The sequence below is a fragment of the Papio anubis genome, chromosome 5 (assembly GCF_008728515.1).
Source record: "Papio anubis isolate 15944 chromosome 5, Panubis1.0, whole genome shotgun sequence".
In the NCBI taxonomy this organism is placed as follows: domain Eukaryota; kingdom Metazoa; phylum Chordata; class Mammalia; order Primates; family Cercopithecidae; genus Papio; species Papio anubis.
The window spans coordinates 66,176,788-66,192,793 of NC_044980.1; positions in this window are offsets into that span (position 1 = coordinate 66,176,788).

Genomic DNA, 16,006 nt, shown 5'->3' on the forward strand with positions numbered 1-16,006 from the left:
ACTGTTGTCAGCATGGAGAGAGAAGCATACCTCTTTGTCACTTAACTGGTGTTTCTAGGGTAGGACTTAAAATTCTCTTGAGTAAATCTGTCATCCACACTCCTTGAACGAGAATGGCCCAAATAAACAAAGAGGCTTCCCTCTCCTGAATTTTGATGGGCTGACATGTCTAATTTCCCTGATAAGCCATGTCATTTTGTTCAGTGTTCTCCCATGCTACCATTGTCAATATAGTAACCAACTGAATTTGAAAGTACAGTTGCAGAAAGTCAACAGACCTTGTCCATGGACCCACCCTGTAACTAAAATCTTCAAAGCAGAGATAACTTTCTATAGAACATAAGATGGTCTCTTTCCTTGTGTTACACAGAATCTATTGCCATTAACTCGGGGCATCATAGGTGACGGGTAGGTAAATGAGAGATACCCAAAAGCTTTACTCACAAAAACCAGGCAGATTCTGTAAGGGGCAACATGTTTAGAGTAAGCAAATCTCTACCACACTTCTTGGGTTCAGAATGGATTCAGGCTAGACCTAACCATTGCACAGCCTGGTGAGGCTAAAACATGATAATATATTATCAAAAACTACAAATTCTGCAGTGCTGTATCTCAGCTATAGCTGTTAACTTGTGATCTCTTGGTAGGGAAAGAAAATTCAATTAAAAGTATAGGCGGAATTAGAATATTGGCTTTGCCACTTTTTTGCTGGGTGACTTTAGGCAAGTTGCTTAACCTGGCTGAGCACAAGAAATAATTCGGTACAGTCCAGGGGTATCCAATCTTTTGGCTTCCCTGGGTCACATTGGAAAAAGAATTGCCTTGGGCCACACGTAAAACACACTAACACTATGATAGCTGATGAGCTAAAACACACACACACACACAAAATCTCATAATGTTTTAAGAAAGTTCACAAATTTGTGTTGGGCCACATTCAAAGCCATCCTGGGCCACATGCAGCTTGTGGGCCATGGGTTGGACAAGCTTGACATACGCCTTTTCAAATAATGACGTTCATTTTAGGAGATGGACTAACATGGGTAAAAAGTGCTAACGTAGTTTGAAAAATGACTTTTTAAAAAAATCAATTTTATCCTAATATATAACTTAGGGTTAGATTTGTTTTCTTTACTTACTTTTTTTTTCTGAGATGGAGTCTTGCTCTGTTGCCCAGGCTGGAGTGCAATGGTGCAATCTCAGCTCACTGTAACCTCCACCTCCCAGGTTCGAGTGATTCTCCTGCCTCAGCCTACTGAGTAGTAGGATTACTGGTGCGCGCCACCATGCCTGGCTAATTTTGCATTGAGACTGGGGTTTCACCGTGTTGGCCAGGCTGGTCTCGAACTCCTGACCTCAAGTGATCTGCCTGCCTCAACCTCCCAAAGTGCTGGAATTAGAGGCATGAGCCACAGCACCTGACCTAGATTTGTTTTCATATAACTAAAAGCTCCACATAACTTTAACTTAAAGAAGATCAGTTTACTTCTCTGTCACGTAAAGGAAGTCTAGAGGTAGGTATTAAAGCACTGCTCCCTCTGTCCTCAGTGGCCTAGGCTCCTATCTTCCTCCTGTGCCATCTTCCTTCAGCATGTGGCTTTCCTCTTGAAAGCCACCTCATGGTCTAAGATGGCTGCTGAAGCTCCAGCATTATGTCCATGCTCAAAGCAGAAGGGAAAAGAAACAGACAGGAAAAAAAGAGCATACCTCACACCTGATTCAATTCTCTTAAAGAAAACCTTCCTGGAAGCTCCATGCTATACTTAACACTTCCACCCTCTGACCAGAATTTGGCCAGATGGCCACACTAAGCTACAAAGGAGTCTGGGAAATTTAGTCTTCTTGGTTGCTGTTCTGTTATAAAGGGAAAAGGGTAGAATAGCTATTAGGTAGGCAACTAACAGCCTCTTCCATGCTTCGTTCTCTCTCTCTTTCTCCCTTCTGTCTGGATTCAGAAACCTGCTCAAGAATTTGGAATTTAAGAAAAAATGTTTGTTTTGAATCCCTCTGCTGAACCAAAACTATTAACTTTGAAATGCCAAGTATAAATACACATGCCAGATGCAAGGTTTTGGCTAAAGAAGTTCGACTTGTAACTTTAGAATAACAGATGCACTTATCAGCAGGAGAGCTATCAATGAGTTATAGAGCATCTGAGCTGTAAAATAGGCAAGGCTTTAACTAAACCATGACACTAAGGACTTGTTTGTGTCACATATTTGTCTCATATGGCTGGATTTTTGTGGGATTTTTTTGGTCCCCCCCGTCTTCCCACTTGAAGGACATCAGTTGTTATGGACACAGTGACATTAAATTCATATGGCAAGATTTGACATAAACAAAATAAAGTAAGTTCATTCCAGAGGCTGTGATTTCATAAGCTCGAATTTTCCAGAATTTAACCTGGTCCTTGAGGTTGGTGGGGACAGGATGGGAGGGAGGAAGAGCAGGAAGCCAGACACCTTTGGGAGCTGCCATGTCTTTGGGAGCATTAGAGCTATATTTGGAGCAATTAAGTTGCTAATTCAGTAAAAACTACACAGTTCCCTTGTGGCCTGGGAAAGTAAAATGCAGCTGCTAAAGGTGGCTGATTTACAAGCAGGGAATGGCCGAGGTACCAGGGGAAATGAGCCAGATTCTTCCAAAAGCCTAAATCACTCTCTTAGTCAGGCGGTGAAAACAGCATGTCACCCTGGGCAAAGCACCAGAGTTGGGCAGCCTCCAAAACTGGTTTTGAAAAAATTCCCAATTTTTCAGCAGGATTAGACCCTTACCTCTCCTTCATTCCTCAGAAGGATGCAGGAAGTGCAAGGGATTCCTTAAAGGATCAGAGTTCAGTCCCTACACTTTCCTCAACCCCGATCCCAACCCAGGGGAAAACAACATGAAAGGCAGAGAAGTATGTATTTAGTCTGTGATCTGTTCCACTAGCAAGTTCAGGTCATTGGGGATTGCATCAAGCCAAATGGAGTGGGCAGGGCTCATCTGAAGGGCTATGCAGGTTATCTACCACACATCCTCAGTGGGCACCATTCCCAGCATAGTCTAATTTACTGGTTCTCAAACATGGTGGGTGCATATTAGAATCACCTGGGCATTGAAAAAAATCCCAAGCCAGGCTGCAACTCAGAACAATTAAATCAGACAACCTGGAGGAGGGACTAAGACATCAATAATGTTTAAAGTTCCTCCAAATGTTTCCGACACGCAGCTGAGTTTAAGGCCCAGTGGTCTCATTCATGTAGACTTTGATGTGAATGGCACTCCCTGTAGCTGTGCTGAGTATGACCTGCAAAGACATATTTCATAGTCCTGGGTGGAGGTGGAGATGCAAAGAGTTAGCAGAGGACGATAGGGAGATGGGGATGCCTCCTGGGGCGGGAAAAAAGACATGTCAAAAGGAAATCGAGAAAGTGGCCCTCACACCAACCTCCTGTGACTAGGGTTACCTGTAGACTGGGTAAAAAAAAATAAGGCATTCTATTATTTGGGGGCTCCTGAACAGTTCACATGATCCCGGATTTCTCTCCTCTTAATCTGCTCTAGTTCCTAATCTTCATTTCTTGGATATTGTCTAAGATATGTATTTTGCGTGATTAAAATAGCAACCAACGAACACTCATGCATCACTTCAGAGTTTGCAAAGCAGTGTTTCAATGCCCGTTATCCTCACGGGGATAACTCATAAAATCTCTGCCCCCTGTCTGTGGAGTCCAAGTCCCTTTCCTTCTCAGATCCAGGTGCCATTAGAACTGGAGGACTGGGTTTTCACCAGCTTCTACACAGAGGTTTGCCACCTATGGTGTCTGCTGGGAATTGTTTTTTCTTTGCTGAATTTTTAATTACTATGGAACAACTTGGAGGATGAGTTTATTGGCAAAATCAGCATTTGCAATGTGGCCTCATCCTTGCTTAAGGTGGAGCCCCAGGTCAAATGGCCCTCTGATCTCCATCGAAGGCCCAGTGTTAGGCACAAAGGAGACACTCAGCAGCACTTTGAGGAACCAATGCAGAGTGGATGCTGCATTGGCAAACCATACAGGCAGCCACCAGTCAGGAGGAAGCCTCTGGGTGCGGAGAGGGTGACTTATGGCCACAGAAAAGAATGGAATATTCCAAGCTTAAGTAGTTTTAAATTTGGTTGAGGATTCTGTTCTTAGCCCATCTTCATCCTTGTCAAAGGCAATAGTCAAAGGGGGCTCCCGAAACTGTCCTGGTGAGCAGCATGCAGGCTGAGTTCACAGTCTGGGTCCTCGGGTGGCCTAACACTCATGTGCAGTCACCAGGTCTCTGGCCCACAGGCAGTAAGAGCAGAGCAGCCAACTTCCTGTAGCCAAAAGACTTGGCCCCTGACTGGCTGAGGGACTGTGAACACGTCCCTGGAAATTGTCGCGCCTCTGTCTCTTTGATCTGTCAAGTGGGGTTAATAGTCCCAGCCTCTTAATGTTGCTGTGAGGCTCAGCTGCTGTTTAGCACAGGCCTGGAGCCCTGGTAGGCGCTCCATAAATGGTGGCAGTGATATTATTGCAGGCTCCGGTCTATCTCCGATTTTACTGCCTTCACCAGTGAAAACCAGCAGGGGGAGCCTGGTCTCCTTCCTGTTCCCCACGGCCTGATCTGATGGGCCCTCTATCACCGGGCCATGATGTGTGTTTGTTTCATGGATCAAGAGATAACTAACACTTTTAGCAGAATACATTTGAACTGTAAGGTTCCCATTCAGTTCTTTAAGGACCTAGAATAGTGATTAAGAAAATAGGTTCTGGAGTCAAAATGGGCTCAAAGTTTTGCTCTACCACTGTGCTATATATAGCCTTGATGATATGGTTTGGCTGCTTCCCCACCCAAATCTTACCTTGAATTATAATCCCTGTAATCCCCACATGTTATGGGAGAAACCTGGTGGGAGGTAATTGAATCATGGAGGCAATTTCTCCTATGCTGTTCTGGTGCTAATGAGTGAGTTCTTATGAGATCTGTTGGTTTTATAAGCACCTGGCATTTCCCCTGCTGGCACTCATTCTCTCTCCTACTGCACTGTGGAAAGGCACCTTCTGCCATGATTGTAAGTTTCCTGAGGCCTCCCCAGTCATGTGGAACTGTGAGTCAATTAAACATCTTTTCTTTATAAATTACCCAGTCTCAGGTATTTCTTCATAGCAGTAGGAGAATGGACTAATAGACTTGGGCAAGGTTCTTGCCCTCTATAAAGTCTCAATGTCCACATCTGTGAGATGAAATTGATGCTACTGTTTATGGCATAGGTTTATTGGGAGAATCAAAGGATATAATGCCTGGAACATAATTAGCATGTGATACGGGCAGTCCTGTTTATGTCTCCCCTCCCTGTGATCTAGGACTAAAGGCTGTCTTAGTGAATTATCCCATGGTTTCCCATGGCAGTTCTGGCCAAATTCAGCTCTGTTCAACTCCAAGGATCCCGGGAAAGACCTATTTTCCAGGCGTTTCCATTCCAAAGCATCCTCACTTGATGGAAATTTCTTGCCTCCAAAAAGAGCTCTTGGGGCCAGGCACAGTAGGTCACACCTATAATCTCAGCACTTTGGGAGGTTGAGGCAGGTGGATCACTTGAGGCCAGGAGTTTGAGACCAGCCTGGCCAACATGGCGAAACCCCGTCTCTACTAAAAATACAAAAATTAGCTGGGCGTGGTGGTGAGCGCCTATAATCCCAGCTACTCAGGAGGCTGAGGCTGAGGCTGAGAATTGCTTGAACCCGGGAGGTAGAGGTTGCAGAGAGCCAAGATCACACCACTGTACTCTAGCCTGAGCATCTGTCTCAAAAACCAAAAACTAACCGAACCAAAAAACCTTACCAGTTTTCACACAGGTGCACGCAGGTAGTAAGTAATAGAACTGGATTTAAATCCAGGCAATCTCCTTATATAATCAGCATGATGTGGGGGTGGACAGAGGGAGGTGACATTAAGCAGTTTAAAATTTGACTTGATAAGGCTGGGGATACCATGCTTAGCCTGTGGTAAAAGTATAGCAAGGATAAAACTAGTTCTGGAGGGTTCTTGCTTTCTAGGGCAATAGCCATCCTTGAAATTATTCTAACATTTGATCACTTGTCTTAGTGTGCTACTTCAAGTCACCTCTCTCTTCTTCTCCCATTGTTCCTGCACGTAGATCATGCCCTGTTTCAGTAGGGATGATACACCTGTCCCAATTCACCTGTGCTATTTAGAACAGACACTTTTTGCCAAGAGTACCACCCCACACTTTGCCAGACTGCTCCACCCAAAAAGCAGGGCCTGGGGTGGGTGACCCGCATAAGCGGGCAGCTCCTAAACCTAATAATAACTCCCATCCTGTGGGGTGAACTATTTTGCATTTATTCATGGCCCCAAGCCCCACCCCATCAATTTGACATCTCCGTTTGCACAGCAAATAGTAACCTTCAAATGGAATAAGGCAGGAGTTGCGAGTCCCACAAGAGGCAGCCAGATGAGACCAACACGTTCCTTAAACAATGGACACAGTGGTGTGGTGCACTGCAAGCCTGTGTCTTAAGTTCCAGATGACTTCCATGTCTCAACCCATGGTTCCTCCACTAACGAGGAATGAGAAAAACATGACACTATGAAAAAGTGACAATATACCACAGCATCACATGTCCTAAGACAGTAGGTATTTATATAGGTAGACATAACTCTCATTGTAAAGTTAAGATGTATTAATGCAATCCTGCATCTAGAGCACGTGCTCATCCTCAACATTTCAAAGTAAGTATTTGGACTTTAGTTCTCTTTGGAATTTACAATAGACTCTAGAGTGTTGCTGTCATTTGTTGTAGGCAGCTCTCACTGAGCACCCAGGATGAGTTTCCTGGGCCACCTACATGTGCATTGAGATGCTGAATACAAGCTCCTTAAGGTCAGGGGCCCTGTATTGTAACAAGTGCATAGGGTCTTACACATAGTAGGTGGCTATGAGTATAGATGAACAGGATGACATAGTGCTACTTAACAGAGAACGGAATCCACAGGATAGGTTCTATCTGAATACATTTAAGGGCATTCTGCTCCTGGAAGTCCTTAAAGGATATTAACACATCCTTGACTTCACATCTCAAAGTGTGATCTCCTGACCAGCAGCAGGACATCACCAGAAGCCTGTTAGAAATGCAGAATCTGCCTCCACTGCAGGCCTTTTGAGTCAGTGCCTGAATTTGAACATGATCTCCAGGTTGGCTGGGCGTGGTGGCTCACACCTATAATCCCAACACTTTGGGAGGCCGAGTGGGGTGGATCACCTGAGGTCAGGAGTTCAAGACCAGCCTGGCCAACATGGTGAAACCCCGTCTCTACTAAAAGTACAAAAATTAGCTGGGAGTGGTGGCACATGCCTGTAATCCCAGCTACTCGGGAGGCTGAGACAGGAGAACTGCTTGAACCTGGGAGGCAGATGTTGCAGTGAGCCGAGATCACACCACTGCACTACAGCCTGGGCAACAGAGCAAGTCTCCATCTCAAACAAAACAAAATAAAACAAAAAAGATCTCCAGGTCATTTGTTTGCACGTCAACATTTGAGAAGTCCTGGTTGGTCTATGACAACACTGTCATGTGGATGTCTGAGAGCAGTGTTCCAATAACGTTCTGGGGGTGTGTGAGAGAGAAGAAGAGAAAGAGAGAGACGGAGAGCAAAAGAGAGAGAGAGGTGCCACTATTAATAGCTAACATGCGTTGCACGCTCCCCACGCGGCAGGTGTCTCACATACATTGTCTCATTGAATCCTCACAGGGAGCCTGAGAGGCAGGTACTACCACTGTTCCATGTGACTAGCTAGCAAGCTGTGGAGACAGAATCAAACCTTCAGAGTATGTCCTCTTAGCCATTATGTTATGTATGTATATGTTATATACATATATATGTGTGTATATGTGTGTGTGTATATATATATACACACAGAAGCTGTAGAAATTAATGAAGTTCACTATTTCTGTAATACCTTGAGAGAATTCTAACTTACAGTCAGATATTGCTTCATACCCGAACCATCTTACACACTGATGAGAGCAAACTTTATTGCTTATCCTCTAAAAAAATGTTATAGGAGTGATATATGCTTACTGTAGAGCAACTAGAAAATGCAAATGAGCACAAAGAAAGAAAAAAAAAACCACCCTATAATGACAAGACAGCTAAAATTTTGTTACACATTCCTCCTTCCATCATTCTATACATATGAGTGTCTGTATGTATATGTATATATTCACACCTACTTTTAACAAAAAAGGAATCAGAGTAGCCATACTATTTTGTGACTCTTCTATTTAAAACTACCTTTAGAATTTTAGACTTCTCTGGTCTAAACCTTCTCCTCTTCTCTGAACCTGTTTTAATTTCCACCTATTCTTGAAGGCTTAGCTTCAGGTACACCTCCTCCCAGGAGCCTCTCCTGATCACCCAGCCCATGGGTGTCTGGCGTTGGTGGCCACCTCTGCCTGAGTGTTGGTATAACCCACATTCCCTAGCCACAACCACTCAGAACAGGGTCTGAACAGTGTTCACAGGACACTGGTCTCAGCCTCCAGCTCCTGCTCAAGGAAATGCAGCAGCCACAGACAGTTCCTTCCTTTAGGTTCAAGGGTTCTTTGGGGTGGCTAGTGCATGCGTGCCCTATCTGTCCTCTGCTCTGATCCAGTGTCTCTGCCTTCCCCATGTGGGCTGCTCCCTGTACTTACCTAAGAGCACTGTGTCAACCCACCTTGTCCCAGCTACAACCGAATGCTCCACTGCCAATCAGGGTGAACTAGAATGAACAAATGAAACTGGCAATATCCTACTGTTTGTGATCTATCTCATTGGCAATTTCATGATGTTCACACTCTGCCTCCTCTCATGCTTTGGGATGTGATCACTCCTAGGTTTAGCTCTGACAGCTGTTCCAGTCAATTGGAGGAACGACTCTGTCCTCACCTGCCTTAAAACTCCACCATTAGGGCGCAAAGCAGAGCAAGCTCTCCTCTTGGTTTCCTTCAAGCTGCTGAAAGAGTAGGTCTTTCACCGTCTTTCTTTCTGTTGTGAGCACCTTCTCCTTTAGAAACACACCTACTGCCCTGGATGGGCTGGACAATCTGAGTAACCTGTTCTGGGCAGACTCAGAATGGTGCCTCTTCATTGACTGCTCACCTGTGTCTCTGGACTGGCTTGGTTACCAAAGGGCCCCAACCTTATCTGGTCACCCCTTGGGAGGTTAGGAGTGCCCATGCTTCCCTGCCTTTAGGGGATGGTTTTAGGCCTCATTACCATCTTCCACGAGGCTGCTGCCCTCCAGCCCCCTTCAAGTCTAAATATCCCACATTTCTCAGTGGGTGTCAGGATGTACCCATACTTGGAGCCCTTGCTGTAATGAGCTTTCTCTCCCGCCAGCTTTCTGGGTAGCATGAGTGGGATTATACTGCTGGACTCAGCCTGGTTTTTAATTCTGGCTCCAACACTTGCGAGCCAGAGTGAATTTCTTAGGCTTTTCAGTGTTGTATTTTTCTCATCTGTTAAAAGGGGATAATAGGAACGCCCGCTTCCACGGGTCATTTTGAGGATTAAACAGAATCATCCATGAGAGATGCTTAGAACAGTGACTGGTACACAGAAAAAACTTAACAATATCTTCCTGTTGCTATTAACTGTTGCTGTGATAAGTTCCTTGAAGGCACCCATGGCAGCTCCCTTCTCTCAGCCCTTTGCTCTGTGCCTGAACACATACTTACTGGGTGAGGGGTGAGCGATGAACAACGCCTCTAAGAAAATAGAGGCAGTGATCCCTGTGTTAATTATAGAGAAAGAAGACTGAAGTTGAGGGAGGGGGAGTGAGCATGTGGGGAAATAGAGTCTGTGTTGGGGAGAGGCTGTGCCCCAGTCTCTTAGCTCCTGGTCGCACGGGTACACGCCAAACCCTGTACCCCCTGGGCGCACTTGCAGGCAGCAGGCCCGCACACTCAGGCACCTGTAGGGCACTTCTGGAAGCCTCAGGCTGGAGCAGCACGAGTTTCAGAACCTTGAGAAAAAGTGGCTTCACTCCATAAAGGGATCTTTTCAAGCCCCAAGAACCTGGGAACAAACTTCAGAGACATTATAAAGGTCAGGATCTGACAGTCTCAAAAGCAAACTATTCAGTCCCAAATACATACAAAGACTCAAGAGTGATTTATAACTTCTGAAGATCTATGCAAATGAAAGGCCAAGGAACCTGAGGGGGCTGCATCTGCAGAGAGAAACACTCCAAGCTGTCAGCGCTACGCGAAGGCTGGTTGCTTCGAGGTGGCCGGGGACGCTGTGACACATGTGTTACTGCTCAGGGCTCTCTGGCACTTTTGAGCCCTCTCCATTGGAATTCACCCAGAAATATCTCCCTGAGCAGCTTTGTTTCATTTCAGCTACCCTTTCTGTGTGCCACCGTGGTTTTCATATTTAGCTTTATAATAATACATATTAAGTTTATATTTGGTTCTATTTTCATGAAAACGATGTTTGTAACCAACTCCTTCATCAAAGGAGCATTACAGAAATAGGATAGCACGAGCAAACATGAGGTGGTCATGATGCATGTAGTAGTGCAGTGGGCTTGGCGGTGGTTAACCTTCTCATCAATTGCTCAAGCTCACTTAGTGAGGATTTCCCCCTAAAGGTATAAGGCTCTTGAAACTTCCGCCACATGGGGAAGGCAGAGGCATGCATTTTAGCAGGACTGGCTACATAATTTGCACATAAGTGCAAATGAACATGTAGCGTTCCTTGTTCAAAAGTTAAGAGTTTCAAGGTGGTGACGGCAGACCAGTAAACCAGTCTCTTTTAAGTGTGGGCTCTTTTAAGTGTGTGGCTCTGTGTGATGGCACAGGTCTCGTGACCATGTAGTCAACCACCTCCTTGAAGGCACAATATAAAATTCAAGAAATGTGACATTCCTTTAGTTCTCCAAAACAACATTTAGCTTCCAAAAAAATCAGAGTACTCCTTCTCCCAATCCGGGGAGGCTGTGGGAATCCTGGGCTTGTGTGAGGCTAGAACATGGGAGGGAAAGGGGCACAGCCTTCAGCCCTGGGGCTGCTGCCTTTACCATTGTGCCTTTGGTGGACCCCAGGCCTCCCTGCCTGTCTGGCACTCGTAGGGGGCTCAGAGAGGCCCTCACAGCTCTCATCCCCCCACCGACTGTAGGCTTCGCATCTACTAGCTGCCAAATCTCAACTTCCTCATATTCCCTGGCCCTCTCTTCCCCTCTCTAAGTCCGGCAGAAGTCTGAACCCTCTCTCAGGATCAGGCTGCTCCCCCAGCTCAACGTATGTTCCCGCCCACTCCCTTCCATGATATTTCCATATTAAACCCTCACGGACTTTAGGAAGTCATAGCCTTCAGGAGGACACTGCTGCCCTCTTTCCTGACGTGGGAGAAGGCAGATGCCCACCTTAGTAGGGCAGATTTTTTTCTATTCTTGCCCCTTTCGGCATCATCAAGGTTGTGGTGTGACCTGGGCCTCACGTCTCCTGAGTCTTCCAATCCCTTTCACCCTTTGCATCCCACAAAGGACTGGGTGGGAAGCCCAGAAGGAGATGGGCAGTGGGGAGGAGGTAAAGAATGCAGAGTAAGCCAGAGACCTTACCGAATTGACTCTATGGCTCTTATTGCTGTGACCTGAATTTCCTTGTCTGTGCAATGATCAGTAGCACTTGCCTCCCATGATGACTGGGATGAGGAAATCAGACTGAGAATGTAGGGGGCTGGCAAACTGCCTATGCCAAAAAAGGAAACCTAGGGGACAAAGAGAGGTGAGTATATCAGGATAGGCCAAGTTTTGCTGCAGTAACAAATAACTCTTCAATCTCACTTTATGTCTTCATTCACGCAGTCCACTGCGATTCAGGTGACTGTCCAGGCAGCTGTCCTCCAGTTAGTGATTTAGCTTGTGTTCATCCTGTGACTCCACCATCTCCATGCAAGGCCTCCACGTTAGCTGCAGCAGGTGAGGAGGTACCTGGAAAACTACACAGGAGTTTTCACTGCCTTAGTCCAGAAGCAATTTGTGACATTTCCGTTCGCATTACTGAACAGAACTAGCCTCAAGTCTCTGCCCAACTACAAAGGATCTGAGAAGTCGATGCTAGTGCATGCCCAGGAAGCAGGAGAGATGAGGATATTGCTAAACACTAGTCATGCCTCCTGCAGGGAGGAACCTAAATGAATTGCTCTTGTCAGCCTAGGCCATCAGGGTTTAAGACACTCTCCCCATGTTCAACTCTGAGAAGCTCCACTTTGACTTCCTTGTTCTGAGCTGGTTTTTCTCACTTCTAAGATGAGGAACTGTTCCTACATTTGATACAGAGTAGATGTTCCTTGAAATGGCCATATATGCAAAAAGCAACCCTCAAATGCCGAAGGAGCCAAGAAACCCAAGAATGAGGCAGACAAATCCTGTTTGTCCGCATAAGCTGATTTATTAGGGACAGAAGAAGCTTACACACATCTGTGTGTAAGCTCTGCACTGCAACTGGCCCCAGACCCAGGGCTTTTATCTTGGGGAATGTATGTGCACTCTGGAAGAATACGTAGGTGGCTACAGGCATCACATCCTATGATTTCTGCAACAGCATCAAGGATTGTTTTGGAGGAAAGCTAAGAGTGAATAGATGTTGCTACATAAAGAGTAATACATCAGCTTGACATTTTGGAGGCATTCCCGGAGTCGGGGTTAGTCAGGTGGATTAGCATTTAAAATAAAGTAACTCTTGTCCCCATAGTGGACATCCAAGGAAATGTAATGAAAAAATATCAGCTGAGTCCTTTCTGAAAAACACAGGGGAGACACACCAGGGAAGTTACATGGGCCTAGAGGCGATTGTCACTTACACACCAGGCGATGGCTTTATTTGCTTTGAAACTATCACAAACCAGAAAGAAAAATCTGTTGACATTTGGACCTATGTTGAGATCTAATCAGTTATAATTCCCAGAGCTCAGAGTCCCTGTGCTCCACCAACCAAAGGGCATTTCTTGAGTTCTGGAATGATAGACACAATGCTGGAGTGCTTAAGAGTGAGAACCTGGGAGTCAGACAGGCTGGATCTCAATCTCGGTTCTGCCATCTACTGGCTCAGTGACTTTAGGCATTATACTCTTGCCTAATTTTTCTCATCTCTAAATAGTATACTAGTCTATCTTCTTCAAAGTGTTGCTTTGGGATTAAATCTGTTGATGTATATAGTGTAGAGCAGGGCCCAACAAGCCAGAAACACTCAGTGTTGCTATCACAATGACTACAGCAGACTCCAGCACATATCCCATTGCTGAGCAAAACTTACAAGAGAATTGAAGATGACTGCATCATTTTTTTTTTTTGAGTTGTTCTGGAGGAGACAGGATGGAATTTGGTTCTTTTTACCAGTCAATACAAAAACATATAATTAAAACACCATATTTGTAAGGACTAAGGAAGTTCCATACAAAAGGGAGAATGAAATCCAGCAATAAAGTTTTGTCAATTAAAAAATAGCATTTTTAAAATGAGAATAGAGCTAAATGTACCTTTATATTGCTATTGTTCTTCAAAAGTGGTCATATGTAGCTTTGTCTCAACATGGGAAATCAGACATGCAGCATGTTTTCAATTGTTTTTTAAAATGCGTTATAGGATCTCACAATAATTTGTGAGTCTATTTAGTAAGCTCGCTTTTATGCAAAGAAATTATATTTGGGGCTGGGCACACTGGCTCATGCCTCTAATCCCAGCAGTTTGGGAGGCTGAGAAGGGCAGATCACTTGAGGTCAGGAGTTTGAGACCAGCCTGGCCAACATGGTGAAATCCCATCTCTACTAAAAATACAAAATTAGCTGGGCGTGGTGGCGTGCACCTGTAGTCCCAGCTACTTGGGAGGCTGAGGCACAAGAATCTTTTGAATCCGGGAGATGGAGGTTGCAGTGAGCCAAGATGGTGCCATTGCACTCCAGCCTGGGCAAAAAGAATGAAACTCTGTCTCAAAAAATATATACGTTATATTTGGAAACAGAAAACCATCTTATTTATCTAAGAAATCATTTCCTGATCCCAGATCATAGTGATGTGCATTTCTGAAACTCATAGCAAACTGGACAACTATGGGAAATAGATATCTGATTCCACTCTTCCTTCTAATTCCACATAAACTTCTTTCTATGTTAATTCTTGCTATTCCTGAAAAGTAAAGGTCCATTTCAGCCAGCACAATTCATATTTCTGCCCACACCTAACATTCACATTACAGATTCACTATTGGCCTTGTCTTCTTATGGCTCACTTTCACCTGCATATATCTGCAACTTGCCCTCCGGTTGCTGAAATCCCTTCCCAATTTCAAGATTCTTGAAATCTCACATTATGATGCCATGTTCTGGGACCAGAGCAAAAAGATCGGGACCTCCCTAGCTGATAAAAGCAGGTGCTTCTCAGAACCTGCACACTCTTCAGGGAGAATACGGTGGCAGGTGCGCAGGGGACCCTGTCCGCAACACCCATCTTTTAGGGATTTACTAGGGCGCTCGGCAGGAAGCACAGTTGAGACGACCCACGCAGCGAGGCAGGACTCACGCCGAGTTTGTTGCCTTTGCCCATCAGACCCAGTGGATTCTTTTGGTTCTGCAGGTGGAGCCACCATTGCCCAGACACCCTGCTGCAAAATCAGGGTCCCTCTCGGCCTCGTCTCTCCCTCTCCCGGACCCCTAGGGCTGGACAGTCCTCCTCTGTAGAAGTCCGCCCTTTCCAGGCTCTCCTCGCGCTGGCCCCTGTGATCCTTTCCTGTCAGTCTCCCCCAGTTCCAGCTTCCTCCACACCCAGGGCTCTGCCCTCCGCCAGGCCGACTTCCCGCGAAACTGCAGCGGCTCCCCCTACAGGACAAAGGAGGAAACGCTAGCGGGGCCCCAGAGCCCTCTCCAATGGGACCCAAAGGGACACATTCCCGCACAGACCCTCCCCACACTAAGACAGAGCCTTTCGCAGGGCCTATCACAGGGCGGAGGGATATCACAGGGCGGAGGGAGGGAGGGCGGCAGAAGGGCTGCTGGCCTCAAACCCTGCTTTCACTTTGAAGTCAGACCTCATCTGCAAATGAGGTTATGCACAGTCCCAGAGAAGCTGACAGAGGTTGCGACTTTATCTCTGGTCCTGTTACTGGACTACATTGCTTGTGGGGAACTGAGTTAATTTTTTTTTTTTGTAAATTCTGTAATCTTTTTTTCTGAACAGAACAATTATATAGCATGTTTTGTGTTTCAATAATTTAATTGTTCAACGTAAACATATTTTTTAAAGACTGCAGGTGGGCGTGGTGACTCACATCTGTAATCCCAGCACTTTGGGAGGTTGAGGCCAGTGGATTGCTTTTAACCCGGGAGTTTGGGACCACCGTGGCCAACATGGTTTATCCCCGTCTCTACCAAAAATACAAAAATTAGTTGGGGGACTGAGGCAGAAGAATCACTTGAACCTGGGAAGTAAGTGGAGGTTGCAGTGAACCGAGATCACACCACTGCACTCCAACCTGGGTGACAGAGCAAGACTCAAAAAACAAAACAAAACAAAACAAAAAAACAAAAAACAAAAACAAACAAACAACAACAAAAAAAAAACCGAATAAATTAAAATAAAAAGGCCACAAAAGTTCTCACCCCGTTTGAACATCTAAAAAATAAGTTTCTTATTCTGCTCTCATTTCCTTTTAAAAAAACTTCCTAGTAGGCAGAATCCCTTAAAACCAAACCAAATGACCAGTCTTTTTTCCTTTGTCTCTGCCCTGCAAGTGGTTCTCCTGTCCTCCCCAAAACCATCCTCTCCTTTGAGATGCTGTTCACTGGCTGGGCGCGGTGGCTCAGGCTTGTAATCCCAGCACTTTTGGAGGCCGAGGCGGGTGGATCATCTGAGGTCAGGAGTTCAAGACCAGCCTGACCAACATGGTGAAACCCCATCTCTACTAAAAATATGAAAATTAGCTGGGCATGGTGACTAGTGTCTGTCATC